The 23,516-nt window shown below is 40.4% G+C and overlaps 1 protein-coding gene across 2 annotated transcripts in view; it reads left to right on the top strand.

Annotated features, from left to right (window-relative positions):
- LOC141400858 (uncharacterized) overlaps positions 1–23,516 on the top strand; it is a 169,705-nt gene that overhangs the window by 49,949 nt on the left and 96,240 nt on the right. The window lies entirely within an intron of this gene.

Genomic DNA, 23,516 nt, shown 5'->3' with positions numbered 1-23,516 from the left:
ATTGAGCTTATATGAATCGGGGTGCACTCATTGGTATGAGAGAAGTCTCCCTTGTCCCGTATGGGATGTTTGTGGAACAATTATATAAAATGTCTTCTTATAGAAGACGATAAGGTTCTTCCTATAGAAGACTTATAAGTCTTCTTATAGAAGAGTAAGAGTATTCTTCTAGAAGAGTAAGAGGTATTCTTATAGAAGACCAAAAGGTCTTATTCTAGAAGACAAAAAAGTATTCTTATGGAAGACCAAAAGGTCTTCTTATGGAAGACCAAAAAATTTCCTATGGAAGACCAAAAGGGCTTCTTGTAAAGGACCAAATAGGTATTCTTATAGAAAACTAAAAGGTATATTCGTATCAAAGGGTCTTGTGATGGAAGACCGAAAGGTCTTATCATAGACCAAAATTTCTTCCAAATGGTTTTCTTACAGGAGATCAAAATGATTTATTTATAGAGGACCAACAAGTCAAAAAATCGTCTCAAAAAAAATTTGTTCCAAAATGTCTTCTTACACAAGACTAGGAACATCTGTTCTAACCATGGAATAGCATCCTGAAATATTTGAAAATTTGTAATGGGTTAGTATGTTGTTTTGTCAGTAGTTACGTGTTATAAGTACTACATAAACCCAATTTTCGGTAATCGAAGTTTTTATTGTGAAAATATATCTGTCATGATTCTCGGTTAATTTAATATACATATGGTTGTTGTTGTAATAGTATTTATTATTGTATGTTTTTGTGTTCGTTCTTCTGATCAATCTGGCTTTGATTCTATCTTCAGTTCCAGAAAAGTGTCTGCTTCGATAGGATGTAAAAAGTGCAGTGTATTGTGCGGGCCCTTGCTACATGCTGGGCAGATTTTTTCACGGTGCTATCGATCTTTGTCCTATAAGAGTTTAGGCGACTGCAATATCCCGAGCGTAGTAGAGCCAAAATAACTCTGGTTTGACGTGGACCAAACTGGCGCCGCATAGCTTATCACAGACCTACCTATCGCGTTATATGTGGTCAACAAGGTATCTTTATCTGTACCCCAAGTGCTGCCGGTTAGGAACTTGAGGGCCTTGATCCTACATTTCAGTTATCGTAGATAGCTGGGGCATGCGCGGACGACGTGATCGTGGTGTCGAATGTGACCCTTAGAATTTTGGGGAGGTTTGTGGTCGGATTTCTGCTACCGTCGACAACGATATTCAACTCTCTTCTCACCCGCGCCACCCATGTCGTGAACAGAGTGGTCGTAGATTTGGTAAACGATATCTGCATATTCCTCGCGTGGAAAAAGGTGGTATGATCGGTGAAATAAGAGTTTAGTCTTTCACAGATGTCATCAGGAAAGGTACCTGACGCCAGGATCGTGCAATCAACCGCATACGTTACAATCTCGATGCCGTCTGGAGGGGGCGGCGCAGAGGTAGAGGTTAAACAGTTACGCAGATATCACCCCAGCTTGGGGAACTCCCTGTTTCACTCTGCGGGGTTTGGACTTCTTGTTCCTAATATATAATTGATTATCCAACGTTTCAAGCTTGGCCGGAGGATTTTCTGTTCAATGTCCTCAAACATCGTGGAGTGCAGGACAGTATCACAGGCTTTTGATAAGTCAAGCGCCACCATCGCTGTTCTATCACACGGCTTATCCTGGTTGTATCCTGGGCCAATATGTGTGGAGATAGGCGGGTAGCGCTGTTGTCATGCTGTGCTGTTTACGGAATCCATGCTGATCATCGGCAACTGGATAGCTATTTCTGACTCTGGTGAGGACTAAAGGCTCAAGGGCGACAAAAGCTAAATCGCTCTGTCCGATTCACCTTTGCTGGCATCTTTACCTTTCCATTTGCTAGACTTCGTGAACGATGTATGTGGCTAGGGATATGTTGAGGTAGAGATATTCGACTTCCGGCTCACCTAGTTATTTCAGCATTACTATGGAGATTCCATCAGAGGCCAACGCTTTGGATGATTTAGCGTTCCTGATTACATTCGCAACATCATCTATTATAACTTGTGGTGGTTCATCCTCAGCAGGAGAAGATCTAATGCGACGTAGTACTCTTCTCTTCGCCCTGTCACTCCCGGGCAGCTCGACCAATTGTCGATTGAAATGTCGCCAAATGTGACTGAGATTCTATTTTCCTTCTTTCCATGGTTCGACGACGACTTATCCATTGCCCACAATTCACTTATTCAAGCTACAATGTTGCAACTCTTCAGTCGATTTAACTACTTGTTCCGCTTATGCTCACCGATCAACCTCTTAACTTCCAGTGTCAGCTCCCTGACTCTGGGGTAACTGGGATTGGCACGACGAAGTTCATCAACCTCATTTGCTAATACCGCCGCCTCTACTGGGAAGTGTGGCCGAACTTCAGGTATTCGACGAGCATGCATATGGTGAGCGGCTACTGCAAAGATGATGTCTCGGAAAGTCTTTTCTTCTAACCGAACATCAGAAGGGTTGGGCAGATCTCTGAAGCGGTGCTTAGGGAACTCTCTGGTGAACTAGACCAATTAGCTTTCCCATAATAGATGAAAGTGTGGCGTTCAGAGGTGAAGGAATTGGGCGGTATGCTGACAGAGACAAATATGGGGAGATGGTTTGATTCAAGAGAATCGACGGGTTGACGTTATTTGCTGGGCCATGTGACACGATGGTAATGTCAGGCGAACTGTGCACTCTCCGCTAAAAATCTCAAAAGTGTGTAACTTTGTCGAATTAGACACCTGGAAAAACTTTTGAGTAATTATGATAGAAAGCATGGCCTTGGAAACGAAAACATTATATCGTTCTAAAGAGAATCAAATAAGTCTTCCAATTGAAGACCAATGGTTTTCTTCTATAAGACGAAAATATTTTCTTATAGAAGAACAAATAATTTTCTTATAGAATTTTTATATGAAAGACCATGTAACGCTCCAAAAGTCAAGATACCTTATCTCTCGTTTTTGGGTACAGAAAATATGGAAATTATTAAAAAAAAGAATACTTGAATTCAAAATTGTGAATTGCAAATTTAAATTAACGGCCAAACGACGACCTCTAATGTCAACAAATGGTACTACCACATCAGCGCCACCCCTAGCGGTAAAGTAAATAAACAACATCATAACAACTGAAGTTGACTGCAGTTGATTGGCGCAGCCACCACCGCCACGCTATAAAAGGAGATGCCTGGCCGGCACTCGGGACAGTTGTCTGTTGACCGCTGGTGAGTTAACTGGGGTATGATAAGTACCAATCTTTTAACTCTGTGGGATAGTAGTGAGTTAACTGGGGTATGATAAGTACCAATCTTTTAACTCTGTAGTGTAGTTATTGTAGTGAGTACTGAAGAAATCGACGTACCAATCTCTTAACTCTTTGGTGTTGTGTGTGAGTTATTTGGGGTACTGAGAGCAATCGACGTACCAATCTCTTAACTCGTTGGTGTGGTGTGTGAGTTAATTGTGGTACTGAGAGCAATCGACGTACCAATCTCTTAACTCTTTGGTGTGAGTTAATTGGTGTACTGAGAGCAATCAACGTACCAATCTCTTTAGTGTGGTATGTGAGTTAATTGGGGTACTGGAGCAATCGACGAACCAATCTCTTAACTCTTTAGCGTGGTGTGTGAGTTAATTGGGGTACTGAGATCAATCGACGTACCAATCTCTTAACTCTTTGGTGTGGTGTGTGAGTTAATTGGGGTACTGAGAGCAATCAACGTACCAACCTCTTAACTCTGTGCAGCGGTTAATTGGTGTACTGAGAGCAATCGACGTACCGATCTCTTAACCTACTTCCACAATTGGAGGTATTGACCTCATCACCCTCACGAATGATTATTAAGCCATCAGCATATGATAGTGAACAGAGATAGTGATTCGCCAAACTACGAGCTGCCGTCGGTAAATAAGAATGAATCCTAGACCTGTGAACAATTAAAACTACGATTGATCAAATGTGCTGCCGAAGACTCCGGAACTGTACCTAAACGAAACCAAATAATAAGATTTTGATAAAGTGTTTAATGAAATGTAGTGTGAAGTGTTTTTTTTTTTCTTGTAATAAATATTATAACGTTTATGAAAAAAAATTAAACTTGTGTTTTCTCTCTGAAGTTCCCACCAAATAAATTCTTGTGGCCATCCTGGCCCCCACTGAACTACCACAGCTTCAAAGTGAAAACACGTCGTTACAACCAAAAAGTCTTTTTTGTTGAATTTCATCCGATATTTACCAATAGCAATAGGGTCCTAATACTGGTTTGGTACTTATGCAGGCATAAATCGACAAAGAAAATTATTTTATTTTTGTGAAATATGAAATGCTTTTTTAGATGATACCCTAATAAATTCTACTCTGCTCAAAGTGATCTCAGGCAATTATTTTGGGCAGGGAAGTTCCGAAAAAAAATATCATTTGATCAAATACAAGGCAAAGTTGATAGTGCTAACTGACTTGAGTTGTGGCACAGTGAAACATAGTTTATTTAAATAAATTGCAGAGACATATTTAACAATTTTATTATAAAAATAAAAATAAAATACAGTAAAATTTGTCAAACTTATTTCAAAAGCACACATTACAAAATGGACCACGGTACATTTGCAAATAGAGACATTCTCAGTCAAACACACTTCAAAACACGTATTAAGTTGTTGCTTTAGAAATCTTAGATAAGCGAATGCGGGTTAATAAAGCTTCTGTTGGAAACCACAAAATATTAATAATATACAACAACAACAATCAAAAACCTAATAAAATAAAGTCATGATCATATTGTAAACAATAGTAAGTCATTGAAATCGGATTGTCTGATGTTTGTGTATATTTTAGTGTGTTTTTATGTGGGGTTTGAATGAATTGAATTTCATGCATCTGGTGTGGGTTCTGGATTAAATGATTGATTTATCAATTTATAAATAAGCGAGATTAAATGTAAAGTTATGTTTTTTGCTGTTTACAAAACCCACAATAAAAGGGAACTGTTAGTCATCCAAATGTGAGACACAGACTTGGTGTCTACGTTTGTCTACACCTGTTCACCTCTTTGTGGTAAGATATCATATTTCTGACGTTTAAATTGCTAGAACATGAATGATATTTTTTAATGGAACGGCTAGAGTCTAATCGAAAAAAATAAATAAACAAACGGAAATGTTACAATAAATTTATTGAAGTGTTGTTGTTTTTATAGGCTTCGGAATTGGTTTCTGTCCCAAATGCTTACTTTGCTAACTTAAGTGAAAATGACAGAACATTATCTTAAATCATAACTTCATCCTTAATCAATATTTACATTTTTTTCACAAACTTTCCTGTACTTCTTTTTTTGTACTCTGCCCATAGCAAACACATTTTGTACACGAGTTTTATTAAAAAGGAACTCATTTATCTTTTAACATATTGAAGCTCAATGTCAGAAATGAAGAAAAAAATCAGCGACATTGTTAACATTTCATTATCAAAAGGAAATGCATTTCAATGATCATGGGATCAAACTAAAAAGCCAAATACAAGAATAGCAACAATGAGCACCACAAGAAGCCAGCAAAGCAAAGCAAAAAAACAACAGTAAAAGAATGGAACTTTATAAGGAAAATATGTTGCCATTACCATAAATGATCAAAAAGAAGATCATTAAGGGAAAACGAGACAACAACTGCAGACAGCAGGAAATCAAGGCACACAAAGAACAGTGGGAGAATTTGAGAAATAATGATGGTTGGATGTTGTAGCAACGCAAATATGTTAGTTCGTTTATTATTTTAGTTACCTAGTTCGCCTATATCCAGACTGAAATATTTTGCAACTTGGACTGGTTGCCTCCATAAAGAATCAAGAGACAGGTGAGGGTGTTTGCTAGACAGCTAAACAAATGCAGAGTGTCTTGTGGTCCCACTAAGGCAGTAATGTAGATATTTAACCAGAGCTCCGATTTGCTCGTTGTTACTCGCGAGTGAAAAATACCTACGAGTGGGAGTATTCGAAGAGTACGAATTTTACAAGAAGTTTACTCTCCACTCTTTTGTTTTATTTGGGAGCACTCGCGAGTACTGTTGGTTTAAAAAAAAGAGTGCGAGTGAAAGTACTCGAAATAGAGTACGAGCTCGAAGAGTAAAATCGAGTGAAAACAATATGTTTTTGCTGTTTATGTGTGGTTGCGTGTGTAGTAGCGAACAGGTTTTTATGTTCCTGTGGACTGAATATGGAAAGAGCAAGTTGTTCGGAGGTCCAGAGGAGGTTTCGTTCCGAAGTTCGGAGGAGGGTGGTCGGAGCTCCAGAGGATGTTGTTCCAAAGTTCGGAGAAGGGTGGTCGGTGGTTCAGAGGAAGGAGTTTGGAACAACCTCCTCTGGACCACCGACCGCCCTCCTCCGACCACCATCCTCCGAAATTCCGAACGACCTCCTCCGAACCTTCGACCACCCTCCTCCGAATATCGGAACAACCTCCTCTAGACTTCTGACCACCATCCTCCGAAATTCCGAACAACCTCCTCCGAACCTTCGACCACACTCCTCCGAACCTCCGACCCAACTACGAAATTCCGAACAACTTGCCCTTTCCACCTTCAGTTCACAGCAACATCAAAACACGAACACACAAACGATCAAAAAATAAATAATTTTTCCCCCTCGAGTAAACTCTTACTCTATTTAGAGCATTTTCACTCACACTAGTTTTTTCTTGCAAAACTCGTACTCTTCAAGTACTCGTACTCGCTAACACTTTTCACCCGCGAGTAAAAACGAGCAAGTCTGAAATATGCTTCGCGAGTGACGAGTACTTGATATTTTTCTACTCGCGAGTAGAATTCGAGCGAGTATTTTGGACCTCTGTATTTAACCTGTCATACATATCATCGACAGTAAGACCCGACGCCAAGATCGTTTAATCATCCGATCTCTATGCCGTCATGAGCGTGTGGAATTTTAAAAAGGTAGAGGAGATATCCCTGAACTTTCAGTTTCACTCTACAGATTTTGGAATTCTTGTTTTTGAATTCCCCAAACGACTGACGTCCACACAAATAGTTAATTATCCAAACTTGTCAAACATGTAGGGTAGTCTTCTCAATATCCTCGAACATCTTGGCATGGTTGACGGTATTGAAGGCCTTCGATAGGTCAAGAGCCACCATGACTGTTCGATCGCATGGCCTGACCTGGTTCAGTCCTCTACTGATATGTGTGGGCATAGCGTGTAATGATGTTGTAGTAGTATGTATTTTCCGGAACCTATGTTGATGTTGAGCAACTGGAAAACAGCTTTTTATCGTAGGGAGAAGTAGTACGTCTAGAATCTTTGCTACTGGCGACAGGAGGGAAATCGTCCTGCACGATTCACCTCTGCTTTGGGCCGTCCTCTTAACAATTATGTGTTTGTGTTCGTGTATTATGGTGGGTTGGTTTGCGTGGTGGATATATGAACTCAGAAATTTCAGAAGTCCCCCGGTGAGATCATAACGAAACGGTCGTCCTAGACCTTCACATCTTCGATGAATTTGTGCTGGACAGGAACGGATGAGATGCTCAACCTCTTCTTCGGTTCCGCAGTGATTGTTATGTGGTAGATTTGCATGGTTACCAATAGTCCAGTCACCGGTTATCTCCACAATAAATCTTGGCCGGTTCCCTCGATTTTGGCTAATTAGGGACTTTGTGCGTTGGACGTTGTAAAGTGGGCAAGTAAATTGATATTTGACATGTTTCAGCCTAGTCCCATCTGATATCTGCTTGTTATAGATAATTCTTGAAGGTAATATCTTCAAGATATGCCCTTTAACTGCTATAGCCAGTAGCTCCGCTGCAGTTTGAGGTAGGTTTGAGGATGTAGATATGCTTGCGTCTTCCGAATAAATACCCGAGCCAACTCCAAATATCCAGTAATTTCATAGTAATTTCACTCAGCACGGACGGAAAGATAGTAGAAACTAGTATCATCACATCGTCCGCATAGACAACCAATTTAATCCCCATGTGGTCAACTTTGATTAGGATTTTGTTAATAACAAGGAGCTAAAGCAGTGGCGAAATCGCCCCACCCTGTGGAGATCCTCGATCCACGTGCTTTGACAACATACTAGTTCCCAGTGTGCAAAGGTTGATGACTATGCAGCATGAATGGTTCCACGACGAAATTACCTAGAAATTGTTTTATTGCTGAGGTACTAAAGTTGTTGAAGGAACCGTGTATATCCAGGAAGTCGGCTAGGGTGTTAGGAATTCTCAATAGTCTATAGTGCTTCGCAATAATCTTCATGACCCTAGGCATAATTTTTGTGGTTCGAATATGTGAATGGTCCCTCTAGCAGCTTTTCGACACTGTCGACAGGCCATGCGGACGTAGTATTTTAAATTTGGAGGCTAAGGATACCGCCATAGAACAGCTTGTTGTGTTCTAAGGAATTCTCAACAGTCTATAGTGCTTCGGAATAATCTGCGCGACCTTAAGCATAATTTTTGTGGGGCGATGATGTGGATGACCCTCTAGCAGCTTTTCGACATTGTCAAAGGGCGTAGTATTTTAACTTTGGAGGCATTCTTATGCCACAAAACAGCTTGCTCTCGAGTGCCTGTACTGGAGCCACCGTTATCGAGATAACTACTCTCATGCTGTTATTGTTGCGTGGCTCAGTGGCGTTTACGAAATACTTGTTCATTCAGACATACTTTTTCCTCTTTGACGGACCTTTCAACAGCTTGGGCCGCGTACTCTCATTGGAATTTTCTTTGCCGGTATCAGCCTCATGCTGATGTCGTCCCGGGTATCGCTAGGCTTAGCTATGCTTTTTTACAGGAATACCATTGAGAACTCGTCTGTAACCACGATGCACAGCAGACAACTTAGTTTCTTCTTTAGCCCATTCCGCAGTGGGTACAGGGGACAACTATCGCTTCTTGTCGTTGACCACTGTAACCATTAGGTTGTCCCTAACCGGCTTTACATGCTCTTTCCGGGAACATTCTCGCTTGGAGGTAAATGGACTATATATGAGCTCATAATCCTCTAAAATGTTTAGAATTTGTGAGCCTCATCCCGTTCGTGCACTGTACCGTTGCCAGCATTCTTAGTGACTTTTCTGATAATAAACTATGCCTTTTGGTCCAGGTCTTTCCGAACTTCGGACGAACTTTTCTGGGCGAATGACCCGTACATGGATTGTATAGGGGTAGCAGTCAATCATGAAGCTGCCGATGTAGAGTTGCTTAATGTATTTATCCCGCCGATAAATAGATGTATGTAATCCAGGTTATCATCCTTCCCGCTTTGGGAAGGTCATTACCGTTTTGCACGGCACCTACCAGAATTTGCGGCGAGTCGCACAGTTTGCTAGACAACTGGTTTGATAAGTGACGTCGCCTGACAACCCATCGTTTCTCTTGGTTTCGACCATATATCCGACTTCAATACCTCTGAACGCCGCACTTCACCGCCGCATCAGAGAACTGCCCAACGATTTTGAGGTTCGGTAGCAGAAGGGACACTATTAATACTGCAGCCGCTCGCTATATACAATACCGGTCGAACACCCGAAGGTGGGGAATTAGCAAATGAGCGCGATGAGCTAACGCCAGTGACCCCATGAGTCATGGAGGTGTTACTGGGGGCTGAACTCTGATCTTACAATATTTTTACGCTCGAAGAATATGCAAATATCCGCCGCAAAATCTACGGCAATACAAAAACTGAATGTCTAGGTCGATGGTGAGCGAATTTCGACATCTAACTGCTCCATGTTTCTAGGGGTCACATTACACAGTATTTTCACGTCGCCTGCGCATGTCAGAGGTATCAGCGACAAGCTGAGATTTAGGAACAAGGTCTTCCAATTCCTGACCGGCATCACTTGCTGCGCAGATTACAAAATATTGTTGAGCATATATAAAGCGATAGGCCAATCTGCGCTCCGCGAATTAAAGTGAATCAGAACACCTTCTTGAGTACTGCACCAGGGTGTCTCCTCATGTCAACATTGGATCATCTACATAAATAGACTAAGATTCTTCTTGTACGGTTGTTACCGTGAGAGTTCATTATTTTTATCTTTTCTACAAAAACTACTGAACCGATTTTCCTGAAAGTGCCAGGGAATAGCCTACAAATTTAGTTGAATTTCGGAAGGGGCGGGTTACTGCCCCTATACCCTATTTCTTTAAAAATGCTATTTTTACAATGCATCGGTTTGGAAATTAATTTACGAGGCAATTGTGGTTGTGTCTCCGCCCTTACCTAAGGGGGTGAAATATCTCCCATATGCCACATTAAAAAAAAAAAAAAAAAAAAAACTCCATATCTTTATCATATCGGCACCTAAAGATGCGACCAAGCCTACTTTTTTAAATATGCTAATATCTTCAAAACTACTAAACCGATTTCCATAAAATTTGCAGCAAATGCTCGAGGTTTGCTGTGGTAGTGTATATTTTATGAATTTCGGAGGAGGTGGGGTACCTTCCTCACACCTTTCTTTTAAACGCTATATGTATATGCCAAACTTATGGGTATATCGGTTTCAGCATTGATTTTGGGAGGCAATGGGGTTGGGGTTGTGTCTCCGATCCAAGTACATATTTGGAGCCCGAAGTCCCGACCACTTCTTAAGTACGTTATATTATGTTGAATGTGCCGTGGTACATGTAGTCATGAATTTCGGAGGTGGCGCGTCATCTCCCCTGTTAAGGAAACCATATATTTACAAATTTCTTTAATGGTGAGGTTCAACGGTCCTTCAGCCATGAAAAACTTAAAAATATATGTCTCAATAAGTGGGAGAATTCGAGTTTACCATTTTTTAAACTTTTTTAATAAGATCGCTTTAGGATAAAGATAGGGGACAGGGACGATAATAAATCCTAAACAGCAGCAATGGCCGACAAAGTCCATAAGAGAAAAGAAAGGTTACAGCAAAATCCGTTGATAAATTTAATATCCTCAATGAATAACTTGGTTTGACAATGGACCCAAAGAAATGAGGAAGAAAAAACCCATTTTTGAATTGGAAATCATAAAGTCCATAAAAAGTTGTCATTAAAACTCAATACGACAGGCCAGCAACGCGGACCCGGGTCTGCTAGTATATAATAATAATTGTTCCACAAACCTCCCAGGTGGGACAAGGGAGACTTCTCTCATATCAGTGAGTGCACACCGATTCATATTAGGTCAATGATATGGAACCTACAGTTTATCGCCGAGTCCGAACGGCGTGTCCTAAGACGCCACTTGCAGACAAGTTTTGCACCCGCCTAGCTGGGGAATCAAACCCACGACCCTCTTCGTGCAAGGCGGGTGTACACACCATTGCAACACGGTGGCACCCAGTAGGGAGTAGTGGGTAGGGATCACAAAAATCGTTTAAAAATAAATCTGACATGCTAAATAAGGAGGAAAAAATGTTGCGGGCCGATTAAAAAATTATGAAATTTTTGAATAACGACAGCTATAATTTATGATTTATTCCATTTATCATTTTTATAATCCTAAGTTTTTGATTAATTTATAAAACAACAACATATTTTTTTCTCTTTTCCTTCCATATATGACGAAGTAGTGAATGACTTTTATGCCGAGGTTTCCCCTTCGATTGTCCCCAATTGTCATTTCTATACCAATGCAAAAGCAATGCAGACATATTTGGAACATTCTTTTGTTACTTCACAAAGAAAGACAAAAGAAGAAGAAACTAACAACACAGCACACGCGAAACAGGTCGGCGGCCGGTTTATTGGAGGTTTCCTTTAAATGGGGGAACTAACAAACAAAACATTTCAGAATAGCTGCTGTTTGGAGGAAGAGAGATCAAAAGCTGGTGCACCGTGTGATCAATTTCACTGATGGATGTGGTCGGCATCGGAAAAAAATCATGTTACAAAACTAAGGAGCAACGATAAAGAGGCAACAAAAATATTTTGTCAAAAGAAACAAACAAATCCAAAAACACTCATAAATATTATCACAGTTTTTTTTGGGGGGCTTATGGAATTTCATATGAAATAAAATATTTGAAATGCCCATGTGTTTGACAACAACAACAACACCAATGACAACAATAACAAGAACTACAAATCTGTGCCATCATAATTAACCCGCTAAAAGATGAGCCATATTTTTATGGCTTTGTCGCCTTTGTTGTCTAGTAGTTGGATATGTGGATGGATGGAACTCCCAATGGTCATAAATTCATTGCTTTTAAAAATCTTGTCCTTCCATCCATTCCAATGACCCATACTTGAGTCACTTCCCATCTAAGTTGCATCTTGCTGCATACAAAAATAAACAACAATAATAAAAAATATGGAAAAATTAGTTTCATCTTCATCATTTGTTAGATTTTAGGTCTCATTAAATTCTGTATTTTATGGCTGTAGTTTTATTTTTTTTTTTTCAACTGCAAAAGGGCTACTTTACTCCCAAGAGAATCGTAAAAAAAACGAAGACAACTTTTTTCGGTGCATCATTAAATTAACTTACAAAAATTAAGTGGTAGTTTTGCCGACTAACCAACCATTTATGTTGTTGTTTTAAAAAGCAGAAGATACACAACTCCAACGCTTAAACATTTAAGTAGTGCCCTCTAGACTAGAGCATCATCCATTTATGGCAGACAAAATAAAAACTTCATGCAGGCATTTGTGTGAACTTTTTTTAGTTGATAAGGCTACTGTAGACCTTTTATTTTCATAATACAGGGTGATCCATTTAGAGGTTCCTACTTTGTTTAAAGAAAAAAAAAAAACACAGAAAAATCAAATTGAATGGGGAATGTTTATTATCATTTTATTTTTTGCATATTATGTCTAACAAATATTGGCCGAGGCTATGTCTCAGACGGTCCATCCGTGGAGTCCAATTTTCAATGACTTGGTAAAGTTTTTCTTTTGGTAACTGGCGAATGGCACGTCTGATGTTTTCCCCCAAGACCGGAACCGAAGGGGCTTTATCCACATACACTTTTGACTTTACATATTCTCACAGGAAAAATTCTAACGGAGTGATATGAGACGATCTTGGTGGCCAATCGACTGGTCAAAAACGTGCTCACCGAAGTGTTCTTTCAATAAATCCATTGATTGATGCGATGTGTGGGAAGTGGCGCCGTTTTGTTAAAACCAAATGTCGCCAAGATTACGACCTTCAATTTCAGACATCAAATAGTCGTTTATCACGGCGCAATAACGGTCGCCATTGACGATGTAGTCCTAAGCGGCGTCATTTTGAAGAAATAGGGTCGGACGATTCCACCGCCCCACAAACCGTTATTTTTTCTGGATGAAGTGGCAGCTCTTGAATCTCTTTAAGTTGCTCTTTTTCCCAAAAGTGGCAATTTTGCCAGAAATGTGCCTCATTACTGAACAAAATTAAACTCAAAACACACTCCCCATATAACGCGAATTTTCGTTATAAAGTTAAACGATTTGTAAACCTTGTAGAGGCGTAAGCTTTTCCATGATAAAATGTCAAACAATACTAAACAAAAATAGCATGAACACGTGACACGACTCACGCGTAATCTGTCAAAAAAGGGCTGTTGAAAAAAGTACCTCTTGTACTTTAAGTTCGTCTGGGCCGAACTTTTTCTACCCTCCACCATGAAATGTATTGAAGTAAAATGGAACAGTTAGATTCCTAGTACTAAGCTCTTCCGTCACGCTAACTGAAGAATATCGCTTTCTTTTAAACAATGCTTATTACCATATGGAAGATGCGTGTACAATAGGGCGACCAAACAATTTTTTTGGAACTTCTAATCCCCAAATTTTTTCATTTGATCCAGAAAACTTATATATGAATTATTATTTCGATCGGTTCTTGTTAACCCGATCAAAATCCGATGCGATTTTCACAAATTTTTCTCGGATTCGTTTTTAAGTAAAGTTTTTCACCGGCCATTTCACGAAGGCACCCCCATACAAATTACCATGGAAACGTGTTTACTTTAACCGATTGCTATCAAGGTAAGGTTTATGAATGAAATGGGAAAAATTTAGGGGCTCTGGAGATACCTTCATATTGGGAATATACCAAAATATGAACCTATACTGATCATTTTCTTTGTGGAGCTAATCTTTTGAAAGACTTCACATCAAACGGTACCATCCAATCTGAGAACCCGCAATACCTTTTCTATGGGGGACTATAGTAAAACGTGCATCTACATATATCGGCAATTCTCTACAGGAATGTTGTATATCCCCAAGGAAGAGTATATACGGATTTTAACCCATTTCTGTAGAATAATGTGCTTGAAATTTAAATACTACCGAAAATCGGGAGGTGCCCTTCTATGAGGCCTATATGAAAACGATGACTTATACCACCAACGAAGACTAAATACCAAAATTTCGGCCATTTTGGTGGGATATTAAAGCCACTACCTGAAAAATACCGAAAATCGGACAGTACCGTCCTATGGGGACTATATGAAGATACAGACCTATACCAACAAATTTAAGGAAAAACGTTTTTACCCACAACGAAGATTAAATGCCAAATTTCTACCATTTCTTCAAAATACTATAATTCGGAAGGTACAGTCCTATGGGGGCTATACGAAGACACGGACTTATACCAAAAAATGTCAGGAGAAAAGTTTTGTACCCACAGATTCTCCTTCGACCTTTATAAAGGTATCGGTTACTTCTTTTACTGATCGTCCCATGATGTCTATATCATCAGCATAAGCTATTGACGTAGATTGTGCCACTTCTTTTGATGTTTGCCTCTCGTATAACCTTTTCTAGCAGGATGTTGAAAAGATCACACGAAAGGTTGCCCCTATAGTTGGAGCATACAGTCTTATCTCCTTTCTTGTGGACGGGACACAGGATGCTCATGTTCCAATCGTCGGGTACGCGTTCCTCCTGCCAGATGGAGTTAACTAGCTGATGCATACAGCTCGGCTGGTAGGCCATCAGCTCCTGCTGCCTTATTATTCTCCAGCCAGTTTATTGCTGTCTTTACCTAATCTTGGCCGGGTGGTATACATTCAATACCATCTTCTGGGATTGGATCTGTGGTATCTTCGTCGACTTCGCTACGATTGGATACCAATAGTTTGGAAATATGCTCTATCCATATCCTTAGCACATTATATGTATCAGTTACCAGATTACCTTGCTGGTCTCTACGGGAGGATGTGCCAGTTCCAAAGCCATATCATCAGTTTGATGTTTCACTCTTTGGTAGAATTTTCGGACTTCATTCTGTCTCCTGTACATCTCGATTTGTTCACACTCCCGCTTTTCCATCTCTCTCTTTTTCCTGCGGAAAAGACGTTTCTCCTCTCTCCTTTTCTCCCGATACATCTCTCGTGCGCTACGCGTTGCTACTGATTGTAAAGAAGCCCTATATGCCGCATTTTTCTCTTCGGTAGCAGCACGACACTCCTGGTCATACCATGGATTCCTTGGTGGAGGTCTCTGGTATCCAAGTACTGATTTTGCGGTTGTTTGCATGGAGTGAGCAATGGTTTGACATTGTCCTGATATGTTATCGGGACGAGGAGCGCTTTGATTAAGCAGTTGGGCCAGTTGAGTGGAATATGCTGTGGCTATCAGTTGTGGTTGCGGCTTACCGATGTCCAACTTCCGTGTTGTGTCTGTTCGCACTTTATTTGCTACGTTTAATCTGGTACGTACCTTTGCTGCAACAAGGTAGTGGTCCGAGTCTATGTTTGCACCTCGGAACGATCTTACATCCAACACGCTTGATGCATGTCTTCCATCTATCACAACGTGATCAATTTGATTTCTTGTTCTTTGATCTGGCGACAGCCAGGTCCCTTATGAATATCGAGATGCTTAAATCTGGTACTGCTAACTACCATGTTTCTTGCAGCTGCAAAGTCTATCAGCCTCATACCATTGTCAGATGTTTCACTGTGGAGACTGAATTTCCCGACTGTTGGGCCAAAGATATTCTCCTTTCCAATTTTGGCATTTAAATCGCCTAGTATAATTTTAATGTCATGGACAGGGCAACGGTCATACGTTTCTTCTAAGCGCTTGTAAAATATATCTGTTCGTCCTTGTCTTCAGTGGGAGCATGAGCGCAAATAAAGCTGATGTTGAAGAATTTTGCTTTTTGAATTGCAGCGAGTCTTTCATTCACTGGGGTGAAGCTGGAGACCACATGTTTTAACCTCCGACCAACTACAAATCCGCAACCAACCGCATGCTTTGTGTCATGACAGCTATAATACAGTGCGTCACCTTTAGGTGTTGTTGTGACGCCTTTCCCGTTCCATCGTATTTCATGTGCGGCAGTAATGTCGGCATTGTACTTTTCAAGTACATCTGCCAATGCGTAAACTGCAGCTTCTCTATAAAGAGTGCGAACATTCCAGGTGCAGATTCGCAGATTATGGTCCTTAAAACGTTTGCGGGGTTCATCAACTTTAGAGGGGTTTGTTTTTCTTTCGGTTTTTCATAGTAGGCTGTTTTTTCTAGGGGAGGGTTACTAACCCGATGCCGAAACCCAAGTTCTTAACGTTCTTATGGGTGAAGGCGCGGCACATGTTAGCTCACTACCTTTAACGGGTGTTAAAGGCAGTTCCCCAGGTGACACCACGGGAGGTGAGTGTCCACTTGAGATGAAAGAGGGACCAAGATAAATCCTAGGCTTTTCCATGTTAAAGCCGGTCAGGACCGTTCCTTGGTATCCCAACGAAGACTAAGCACCAATTTTCAGCCATTTCGGTGTGATAATGAGGCTAAAACCATCAAAATACCGAAAATCGAGTGGTACCGTTTTATGGGGGCTATATGAAGACGTGAACCTATTCCGAGAAATTTCAGGTGGAAAGTTTTACACCCAAATTTCTGCCATGTCGGAGGGATATTGAGGCCACAACCTTCAAAATACCAGAAATCCGGAGGTACCGTTCTATAGGGACTATATGAAGGCATTAACCTAAACCGACAAATTTTAGGTGAACAGTTTTTTACCGCCAAGGAAGACTAAATACCAAATTTCAGCCATTTCGGCGGGATGTTGAGGACACAACTTTCAAAATACCGGAAATCGGGAGGTACCGTTCTATGGGGGCTATACGAAGACGTGGACCTATACCTACAAATTTCAGGTGGAAAGTTTAATCCCCCCAAGGAAGACTTAATACCAAATTTCAGCCATTTCGGAGGGATATTGAGGCCACAACCTACAAAATACCAGAAAAATCGGAGGTACCGCCCTATGGGGGCTATATGAAGACGTGGACCCATGCGTTTTACCTTAAGGGAGAAAGTGGAAAAACTAACGTGGGGTTTTCGTTCAGAATAATGACGTACTTTGAGACCACCCCCATCCATCGCAGCAGAACGCCAGATACCGAGGCAAGCACGAGTGGTTTTAGCCCAGTTAAGATGCGGACGAAGCAGCCGTCTCAATTTATATTGGGCCTTAATGGATGGCACGATATCCAACACATATCCTGTACGTGTTTTGGGACCACACGTACACGGTGCAGTTTATACACTGGCAGATGTACTTACAGAGAACAAGGCGGACATAACTGCTATACAGGATATTCGATGGATTGGGAAAGGCGTCACAACATCAACTGACGTTGATGCACTGTATTATAGCTGACATATTATTAAAGCACGAACTTTATGCGGATTTGTAGTTAGTCATAGGTTATTAAAACATCTGGTATCCAGTTTCACCCCGTTGAATGAAAAACTGGCTGTGCTTACTCTGACCACTCGGGAAATTAGGTGGTTGCTGAATGATTTGTAGATAATCAGGAATCTGATGTTCCGATGATGACTTGTAGATAATCGGCAACTTGGAGAGTTGATGACGGTTTTGATGCGTTGATGATGATCAAGAAAACGATATAATCGACGTTTGTGGGTAGATAATTGGTAAAACGATGTATTCGACTTTCGGATCGGGAACATAATGTATTCAACGATGATCGGGGAACTAATGAATTCGGCGTTCGGGTGTTTATGACCAGGAACACTATGTATTCGGCGTTCGTGTGTATATATGTAGAACAACTTCTGTCCCTGCAGTAGTAAGTTCTCCATCAACATTCATTAGTAGTGACGATTACACACACACATATACATATGTTCCCCCAACATCCCCGAAACCACAGGGGAAACTTATCTCATATCAATGAGTGGCTGACTGATTCATATTGGCTCAATAGTAGGTTCCATACTTTTTATCGCCGAGTCCGAACGGGGTGTCTTACGACACTACTTATAGGGAAGTTGTTCATGACTGGAATACTAAGGATATGCCACCTACATTACCCTGAGGGAATTTGCCACCGCCGAAAATTTAGAGGTTCTGGTCTGGGATTGAACCGCAGACCTTCTGAATGCAAAGCGAACGTCCTTACCATTGCACCACGGTAAAGATTATTGTCGTAAAATTACACTGAGGTACAATTCTCCCTTGTCCAACATGTTATCCCAGTCAGGACGGGGTAAATTCCAAGGGATGCAGATCGATTCTATTGATCTGTAAAAGAAGTAACTGATACATTTAAAAACATCGGCAGATAATCTACTGAAGTGAGCAGTACTACGCATGCATAGTTAAACGTATCGAGATGGAACGACTGTTCAGGCTAGGCCATTTTATGGGAAAATAAAGACGGGAAGGGGTTTTTACCTGTTATTACAGTCATTTGTTTCCTTTACTAAATACGGAATGACCCATATGTATCAGATCTGTATCAAACACACTTCTTACCATTAAGCACATGCTACAGAATAAACGTTCGTCTGGCGATCACTATAGATAAAACGAAATGTATCCCTTTTGCTTTTGTTGCCTTTGAGTTCTACTTTAATTTGGTTTTGTTCTGCATATGCATGCGCATGTATGCCTTTCAAACTACAAATTATCGTAAGGAAAAAATCTTTGTTTAGACATTTAATTTTATGCGTTTGCCGTAATTGTTTTAATATGAAGTTGTGATTACAATCGTGATTATTATGTATGCCTTTTTGTTTAACAAAGAAATAGCAGACAAGTCTGTAAACAGTAGCCAAAAAAAGAAAAAAAAACGACGTCGGCAAGCAGAAGGTGCTTATCTGTACGCCAAAAAACCTAAGGGCAAATATTGAATGTTGAAATAAAAATACCTAATTCTACATGCAAAACCAAGTTTACAATACAGTCGGTTCTATGGGAAAGGCTTTAGAAGTTAGGTGATGCGAAGGTAAAAAAGGTGATATTATTGATATAAATGTTGAAATCAATTTTCATTTAATTTTGTTATTTGTTATTTTTTGTTAAGTAATTTGATTACAAAACCAAAAATTCACTACTTTTCGCCACAGTCCATTAAACATAAAAATAATTTAAAGAAGAATATAAACGTTTCGAGTGACATAAAGCGGCATCGCCGAAAACACTGAAATTGATTTGTGTGAAAATTTTCACTGTAATAAAACATTAGTGAGAATTTGCCTAAAAGACGGCGGCAAGCAGCTACAAACATTTATACCACCCACCCGTTTATTGTTATCACCACAACGAACGACACGACAACAAGACCCAACAACTTTTACTCCAATAAAAAGGTCATTTGTATTGATTTGCTTGTAAAGCGACAACAAGCAATCTAATCCAATGATACAGAAATTAAGACAGACGTTTAGACGCGTGAAGACAAACATTATGATGTTCCATAGTCAAACGTTCACCCCTTTCTTTTTCATTCGCATCACATATATCTACATATGTTTTTTATGTGGCAACTATTCTCCTAGGAATTTCTTGAGATTTCAAAAAATAATATTTTATTTTGCATAACAAACGACAACAAACATGATATATGAATTAATACAAAATTGTTAATATCTATCATTAGGGATTTTTTCCTTAAGGCGAAATAAATAATGGCACAGATTATGGCTCAACAAATAAAATACGAGGCCTACACTTGCAAGATCTTTATAAAAATATCTGGAGACCACAAAACGTGGATTTTAAGAATATTTTCCCATCGACCATAAAAAAATGAATTTATTAAAGAGTATTTTTCATGGAACATCAAAACGTGAATTTTTTTTAACAATATCTGTTCATAGAACATCAAAAGTAGATTTTTTAAAATATATTTTAAAAAATATTGTTTAAAAAATCCACGTTTTGTAGTCTGAAGGTGGATGAAAAAATATTTTTTAAAAAATCCACGTTTTGTGGTCTGAAGGTGGATGAAAAAATATTGTTTAAAAAATCCACGTTTTGTACTGTGATTGTGGATAAAAAACTGTTGTTTAAAAAATCCAGATTTTGTTGTCTGATGGTCACTTAAAAAATATTCTTTAAAAAATCTACGTTTTGTGGTCTGATGGTGGATGAAAAAATATTGTTTAAAAAATCCAAGTTTTGTTGTGTGATGGTTGATGAAAAAATATATTCAATATTGTTTGTAAATTCCACGGATGGACCATACCAAGGAACGGTCCTGACTGGCTTTAACATGGCAAAACCCAGGATTTATCTTGGTCCCTCTTTCATCTCAAGTGGACACTGACCTCCACGTGGTATCACCTGGGGAACTGCTTTTAAAACCCGTTAAAGGTAGTGAGCTAACATGTGCCGCGCATTCACCCATAAGAACGTTAAAACTTGGGTTTGGGCGTCGGGTTAGTAACCCTCCCCTAGAAAAAGCAGCCTACTATGAAAAAACGAAAGAAAAGAAAAACAAACCCCTCTAAAGTTGACGAACCCCGCAAACGTTTTAAGGACCATGATCTGCGAATCTGCACCTGGAATGTTCGCACTCTTTATAGAGAAGGTGCAGTCTTCGCATTGGCAGACGTAATTGAAAAGTACAAGTCCGATATTACTGCCATACAGGAAATACGATGGATTGGGAAAGGCGTCACAACAACACCTAAAGGTGACGCACTGTATTATAGCTGCCATGACGTAAAGCATGAGTTTGGTTGCGCATTTGTAGTTAGTCGGAGATTAAAACATCTGGTATTGCGCTTCACCCCAGTGAATGAAAGACTTGCTGCAATTCGAATAAAAGCTAAATTCTTCAACATCAGCTTTATTTGCGCTCATGCTCCCACTGAAGAAAAGGACGAACAGACCAAAGATATATTTTACGAGCGCTTAGAAGAAACATATGACCGTTGCCCTGCCCATGACATTAAAATCATTCTAGGCGATTTTAATGCCAAAATTGGAAAGGAGAATATCTTTGTCCCAACAGTCGGGAAATTCAGTCTCCACAGTGAAACATCTGACAATGGTATGAGGCTGATAGACTTTGCTGCTGCAAAAAACATGGTTTTTGGCAGTACCAGATTTAATCATCTCGATATTCATAAGGGCACCTGGCTGTCTTCAGATCAAAGAACAAGTAATCAAATTGATCATGTTGTGATAGATGGAAGACATTCATCCAGCGTGTTGGATGTACGATCGTTCCGAGGCCCAAACATTGATTCGGACCACTGCCTTGTTGCAGCAAAGGTACGTACCCGTCTAAAGGTTTGCCAATAAAGCACGAACAGACGCAACGCGGAAGCTGGACATCAATAGGCTGCAAACACAACAGATAGCCACAGCATATTCCACTCAACTGGCCAAACTGCTTAATCAAAGCACTCCTCGTCCCGATAACATATCAGGACAATGGCAAAACATTGCCCACTCCATGCAAACAGCCGCAAAATCAGTACTTGGATACCAGAGACCTTCACCAAGGAATCCATGGTATGACCAGGAGTGTCGTGCTGCTACCGAAAAAAAATGCGGCATATAGGGCTACTTTACAATCAGTAGCAACGCACGAGAGAGGTATCGGCAGAAAAGGAGAGAGGAGAAACGTCTTTTTCGCAGGAAAAAGAGAAATGGAAAAGCGGGAGTGTGAACAAATCGAGATGTACAGGAGACAGAATGAAGTCCGAAAATTCTACCAAAGAGTGAAACATCAAACTGATGGCTTTGGAACTGGCACATCCTCCTGTAGAGACCAGCAAGGTAATCTGGTATCTGATACAGATAGTGTGCTAAGGATATGGAAAGAGCATTTTTCCAAACTGTTGGTATCCAATAGTAGCGGAGTCGACGAAGATACCACAGATCCAATCCAAGAAGACGGTATTGAATGTATACCACCCGGCCAAGATGAGGTAAAGAGAGCAATATACCGGCTGAAGAATAATAAGGCAGCAGGAGCTGATGGCCTACCAGCCGAGCTGTTTAAAACCGGAGGCAACACACTGATAAGGTGTATGCATCAGCTAGTTAGCTCCATCTGGCAGGAAGAGCGCGTACCCGACGATTGGAACCTGAGCATCCTGTGTCCCGTCCATAAGAAAGGAAATAAGACTTTATGCTCCAACTACAGGGGCATAAGTCTTCTCCCTATCGCTTACAAGATAGTGTCAGGGATATTGTGCGAACGACTAAAGCCCATGGTCAACAAAATAATTGGACCATACCAATGCGGCTTTAGACCTGGCAAGTCCACCATTGACCAGATATTTACCCTGCGCCAAATCCTGGAGAAGACCCAAGAGATGCAGATCGACACCTACCACCTTTTTGTCGATTATAAAGCAGCCTTCGACAGCCCGCTACGTTCAAAGGTATTCCCAGCAATGTCTGAATTTGGTATCCCCGCAAAGCTCATTCGGCTTTGTAAAATGACTCTAACTGACACAAGATCTTCAGTTAAAATAAGAAAGAACCTCTCCGAGGAGTTTTGTACCAAAAGAGGTTTCAGGCAAGGAGACAGCCTTTCGTGTGACCTTTTCAACATCCTGCTAGAAAAGGTTATACGAGAGGCAAACGTCAAAAGAAGTGGCACAATCTACACCAATAGCCACATGTTACTTGCTTATGCTGATGATATAGACATCATGGGACGATCAGTAAAAGAAGTAACCGATACCTTTATGAAGGTCGAAGAAGAATCTGCTAAAGTGGGTCTGGCGGTAAACGGCGAGAAGACCAAGCTGATGGTGTCGACGCGCAATGCGTCCGTTGAGATCGGACCAACTGTTGAAGTTGGTTCCTATAATTTTGAGGTAGTAAAAGACTTTGTATACCTCGGCACCGCCGTCAACACAACAAACGACATCAGTTGTGAAATAAAAAGAAGAATTGTATTGGCCAACAGATGCTACTATGGCTTAAGTAAGCACTTTAAAAACAAAGCCACAACTCGTCAAACAAAAATAACGCTTTACAAAACACTGATACTACCCGTGCTAATGTATGGGTCCGAAGCCTGGGTACTTGCGCAAGAAGATAAGGCAGTGCTTGGCGTGTTTGAGAGAAAAATTCTTCGAAAGATCTACGGACCGATCTGCGTTGACAATGAATATCGACGTCGTATGAACCACGAGCTGTATCTGCTATACAAGGACATCAATATAGTTAAACGTATCGAGATGCAGCGATTGCGTTGGCTAGGCCATATAATAAGAATGAGCGATGATGAACCCGCTAAAAAGGCGTAGAAGTTCGAGCCACATGGCGGTGCACGCAGAATTGGCAGGCCAAAGAATAGATGGCGCAAACAAGTGGATGAT

The sequence above is a fragment of the Musca autumnalis genome, unplaced genomic scaffold (genome assembly GCF_047663935.1).
Source record: "Musca autumnalis isolate F117 unplaced genomic scaffold, ASM4766393v1 scaffold_4, whole genome shotgun sequence".
In the NCBI taxonomy this organism is placed as follows: domain Eukaryota; kingdom Metazoa; phylum Arthropoda; class Insecta; order Diptera; family Muscidae; genus Musca; species Musca autumnalis.
This window is presented reverse-complemented; position numbering and strand designations above follow the sequence as displayed.